This window comes from Alosa pseudoharengus, unplaced genomic scaffold, assembly GCF_046254945.1.
Source record: "Alosa pseudoharengus isolate Yale_2024_CS ecotype anadromous, Long Island Sound unplaced genomic scaffold, YU_APseudo_1.1 YU_APseudo_1.1_scf_12, whole genome shotgun sequence".
In the NCBI taxonomy this organism is placed as follows: domain Eukaryota; kingdom Metazoa; phylum Chordata; class Actinopteri; order Clupeiformes; family Clupeidae; genus Alosa; species Alosa pseudoharengus.
Genome location: NW_027468587.1, coordinates 21550306 through 21555922, shown reverse-complemented (window position 1 = coordinate 21555922; position 5617 = coordinate 21550306). Strand labels below are relative to the sequence as shown.

General features: G+C 40.7%; 1 long non-coding RNA gene across 1 annotated transcript; it reads right to left on the bottom strand.

Annotated features, from left to right (window-relative positions):
* Positions 1-418: 418 nt before the first annotated feature.
* Positions 419-2187, bottom strand: LOC143118404 (uncharacterized). The gene is made up of 3 exons (XR_012986136.1): positions 2060-2187; positions 1711-1821; positions 419-1582 (listed from the first exon to the last, which is right to left on the bottom strand). It is a non-coding gene; the product is annotated as an uncharacterized LOC143118404 (long non-coding RNA).
* Between the last annotated feature and the right edge of the window lie 3430 nt (positions 2188-5617).

The following is a 5617-nucleotide window of genomic DNA, read 5'->3' as shown; positions in this document are numbered from 1 at the left end:
ACACTTAATGACACACTCTTACTCATAATTTTCTTGATTCCATCATTTGGCATTTACAGTCTGCAATCCCTTTTCCAGTAAACGGACACTATTCTTACTCCATTTAAATGAGGTGTCAGAATTGTTTTTGTGCGTACACAGGAAAAGATGTTGGGTTCCTTGCTATTTGTTGTATGTGTGGGGGCAAATGGCAAATTGGGTCAGCACATTGAGTCAGCATGTACTAGCCAAAAAACTCTCAACTCAAAACACTATTTGTGCAGCAACAAAGAAATTCAATAGTGGAGCCGGAAAGGGAATGGATGAAGTGAAATAGCGATGACAAGCTACACTCTAAGAAATGGAAGTACCAGTGTGTACCTAAGTCGGGACAAATGCTTGTCGCTGGGGCAGTACCCTTTTGAAGAACAATAATGTACCCATGAATGCAGGTACATTTGTGTACCCTAGCCATCTGTACCCATCAAGGTACACTTGTGTACCTGCAATGACTAAAATGTACCTGTATATATCATTATCACATAGTACCCTTAAAAGGTACTAATCTGTACTTCAAGGGTACAACCCCAGTGAAAATTTAAGGTGGTATAACTAAAATATATGCACAACCAATAAGTACATTTAAATGTTTATTCTGGGGGGATATTACACACAATACTCCACATGAATACAGGTACAATAAATGTTAACATGTTCATATTAAAAACACATTCATATAAAAACATCAAAGTATCTTATATCCATATCAATATACATATTCACGTAAAACATGTTATGACTCTTAAGGTAAGCGTAAATAATAAAACACTTTGGTTTACAATATTTTGCCTGAGTAGCCACATTGTGTTTATATGCAGAAGGGAAAAAATATATTAATTTGCACGATAGCACTAATAACACCTTTACTGTATATGATCTATAAAATACCAATATTTGAGTTAGTAATCACTCTAACAAACCTTGTATGCTTTCAAGTTCATGTTAATACTCGTGTATGAGTGATGAAAATACAGTATCTGCTTGCCATAACCATTACACGTTGCAAAATTACTGTAACAAAGTCCTTGCAGTAACTTATAGCTATGATCTTAGATCTCATTCACAGTGCATACACCATAGAATTGAGTGAACGATATGTGTCTTTAAGTGTGATGTAATGAGTCATATAGCGACATTTTAGTAGTAGAGTAGTATCTCAGAAAACAATGTGCAAGCCTTTGGGAAATATTAGCAAGCCTGTAAAAATGTACAATATATTGTTACAATGTTTATTACCTCACCAATAAATCAATCAATCAGAAAATACACTCCAATCCTTCCAATCATGAAGCGAGCCATTAAAAAGGCAAGAGTCTCAAAAGACACCAAAGTTCAATTAAAAAAACTGGCAGAAATCCAACATACTCTTCAGGAGAGTGTGCTAAGTAAAGGTCAACAGCAGTGGAGGCTGCTGTTTTCCCCCTCTTCAACTTCTGTTCCTCTGCATATATCCACTTTGACTTAGACTGGAACCTTACTTGATCTACAGGACATATTTTCAATAGCAGTGGTAGCCTCACCAATGACACCAGGGGTTTTACATCTGTTGGAAGCAAAATGCAAACACAAACCTCAGAATAAGATTTTTTTCAACCACACAAATAAATAGCCTCAGACAGATTGTGTAAAATACCTTGTCTAATACATGTATGTAACTATCAATCTGCTCACCTGGCATAGATCAGCGCTGAGTCATTACAAGTTCCATGGACCGGCTGACTCTCCCAAACTTCTCCTTACTCCTTTTCACCGTATCTTCATGAACAAAAGCTGCCTCCTCCACTATGTGTTTGAGAGACAAATGCCATGCAATATAATAATATAATTAAACAAAATGACACAACAATGAAATAGCACAAAGATAATCTTAACCAATATATAAATTGCTATTGGACAAAAAAAAATCTAAAAGTTGTCTGTATTATTATAATTTGCATAATTTATTATGCAATACTTTTCTGTATTTAACATCAATAAGAAAAATACCATTACAAAAAAAACACCAAGTTGGGTAATTTACGTAGCCATTAGATCCTTTAGTAAAGGTAAGCTTACTTCCAAGTGGCCATATTCTGCCTTGGTGGGTATCTGTGAGAAGGATTAATGTTAGATTTACGTTAGACCCATCCCTCTCCATACCTACGATGTATGGATGGATGCAACATGAAGACAACTCTTTAAGATACACACCACTGAGAGGGGCCCCACAGACATCATGACCAAATGCCAGTCCAAACAGGTTCTTCAGCTATTGGGACCCATTTGCTGGTGGTTCTATCTATGTCACCTTATGCCCCTTATTAAGTAGGCCTACATCTTCACATATCCAAGTATTTGTGAGTGCCTCAGCCATAACCACTGTCTCACTCTTTCAACAGCCTGAGACAATTCCACTGGTGTGTGCTTGCCAATCTGGTTCCCTCACATCTAGTGTACTTCAGCTTCCTCCTCTTAGATGATTCCTTAATCACTTCTTCAAAGGGAATTGTTAACTTTATAAAGTAAGCAATGTACACACATTCAGAGTAGGCACAATACCATGTGTAGTCTCATAGCAGTCACAGCAAAACACTGGGACTTCAAGTTGCTTTTCCATATCAGCCAGCAATTAATCTCCAATCCTCTGCTTTGCCCCAATTGCTAGTACTGTTTGTATGTCGTGTGTCAACTTTTCTGGTCCTCTTGCACAAAGTCTACTATCCCTACTAGTAAAAACGTAGCATGAATAAGCATGCATTCAAAGCCTGAGTATGTGTACTGTAAGCTTAGAAGTACATATAGACAAAATCATAGCCAAGGGCAGGCTCCAAACTCAACAGAAATAAGTCTGTGGGCTTGACATTTCCCTGCATTTCCTTTGAAAATGTACGTTTTTCAAGAGTTAACAGCTTTGCAAAGATAATAGAATGCCCTTTTTCTTTATTTTATTTTGGCTGATATATCTGGGCATCATTGTGACAGTTCTCCCAATCAGCAGTCAATCAGATTTGAAATTGAGGGCTTGAATCAGATGGTCTCATAGTGTGTCCTAAGGCCAACTTAGCTGTGTGTGTGTGTGTGTGTGTGTTTATTTCTGTATGAGAGAGAAAGAGACTACATATCCCCTCCTTAAGTATCCAAGACAAGAGTTCTGTCAGCACCTCAGCAGTACTGGAGTTAAGCTCCGTGAAAAGGCCTCTTCATTACAGCCGGCTGCTGGGTCTAGGGCTTCTCCCATGCAGACCTATCAGTGGGGGAGTTCAAGCCATCCCGACGACAATCCGTCTCCACTTGTTTAGTCAGGCCGGCTAAAGGCTGTTCTCCCTCAGCGAGCCAGTGCTCTGCTCTTGACCAAAACCAGATCCTTGGCTAATGAGCTGCTCTGAAATATTATCCACAAACGCATTCACACAATTATTAGACGAGTCGTGTCCAATCAGGGGGGTGCCACTGCATGTTGAAATGGAATAGCTTACTCTTAAAAACCTGTTTTGATCATTTATCAAAATGTGTGCAGCGCTGCCGATTCAGAAAAGGTCGAAAACCTTTTAGCTCCCAGCATCCTCTGCATCTGGTGTCTGAGTAATTGAGAGAAGCTTGAATGACTTTGACAAAACAAAAATTTTTATAATTACTGCCACACTGCATTAGGGCCTTTGTGGGGGGAGTCTGAACAAGTAATCGGCTAATTTAATTGTTTATGTGAAACACCATGGCCCTTTCTTGGGGGGAAACTGTGGTTTTACAACAAGCTTTCATTTTGGACTTTCATTTGTATATTTTGCAGCTCTCTCTTGGGCTATCCTTCTTTACTTACAAGGTGGCTGTATGTCACTGTTGTGCATTCTCAGGCTTAGGCTGCTGCAGATTATATCTCAACGTAACTAACTGTACGTTTTGGGGTATCTGGGGATGCTTACAGACAACGTAGAGGCTTGGCTAACTAGTAGGCAGACCTTTCACCCTTCTAGAACAGTATTACCCCTGCTGTGGCCTTGTGCTCACTGGAGTTAGTTAGATCATTTAAAATCAGTTTGCTGTCAATGGTTCCTCTTTGATGTTCAATGCTCCTCTTTTGCTCCATGGAGTTTTTAAAGACTTCACTGGATATTCCTCATTCTATTTGACAGGAACTCTTTATCTGTTAGTTCACAGCACAGCCCCACTTCATTTGTCTGCATGCTTGTGCCTCTGCCGATATGCCAGTGGGTTGTCAACTCTGTTAGGAGAACCTCATCAATCCGTTGTGATGGGAAATAGTTTCCCATTAGTAAATAAGGGGTCATTCCGTGTCACTGTTAAATACAACCATCTTTTCCGTGCCGTGCGATGCTGTGCTAAGCACACTCCCCTGTTCATGTACAGGCAGTGCACGTTGGGCTGACACAACAATCATCATCTATCACGGCACCTCACAGCTGGGGAGACTGTATGTAGCTCTGGGAATGGATGAAGAGAATACCGATAGAGTGACCCACCACCTTTGTACTGCGAAACAAACAACCCACACATCCCACCCTCATAGAAGTGAAAAAGTCAAACAGGGTGGAGTAGGGTGGAGAGTTTAATCGAGATGGAGGGAGAGGGGAAAAAAGTCATTAGTGAAGTATTTCTCACTCTTACAATGTTGGATGGCTTTCAGGAGCACATGGGGCTTCCTGTCCATGACCGTTGTTACATGAATCTATAAAATTTAATACATGCAGAATCCTTTGGTTTGGAGTGAGATTGCTTTCTAAATCTGCTGTTTATTGCAACTGCTTCATTTGTCTGGGCTAGCTGCTGCCTTCACTGTCTGCACGAGAACCGCGTGACCCCAGTGCCCATGGACGGATTATGAGCCACTGGGCCCCCGGGCACAGACATGAAAAAGGCCCCCCTGCCCACCTGAGGATGCAATGGTAGGGTAGGGGGGTAGAAAAAAATGAAAAATAACCCTTAAATTATGACTTCTGCCGAATTTTGTGGAAAGAAATGGACAGATTGAGGCTTACAAATATGACATTACCATCAACAGATTTAAGGCATCTTGCTGTGACAAAAGATGGCTATTACATGGCTATTACAAAGCATGATTGTCACATGTGTTATTTGACTGTGGGGCCCCATTCAAATATCAGGGTTGAAATATACCCATATATGAGGGGCTCTATTAAGACTCACATCACATAACATAACCCGCATTATTTGACTGAGTGGTCCTATTCAGCTTCAGGGCCCCTTGAGCCCTTGGGCCTGTTCAGTAACCCATCCTTGCCAGTTACCTTTCAGATGAGACTGATGGCTCAGGGAGAGAGAGATGGGGTAGCAACAGTCAGCAGATTTGTAATTAGATTTTAGGTAGGATAATGAGGTCTTGTATCCAATAGGGGCCTTTTCCTTCCATAGGCCCAATAAGAGTTCATACAATAATATTAGGTGTCCATGAGTCATGCCGCCTTCATGCCGAAGCACCTGACTTGACGTCACAATCATGTTCTCCAGCCATGGTGGCCTCCCTTGCAACAACACAACAAGCGGCAATACAAAAACGCAATCATGTTACTGGCCGGGATCCATATTTGTTTTCCGAGCTGATCCAATGAACACACTTTTTGTG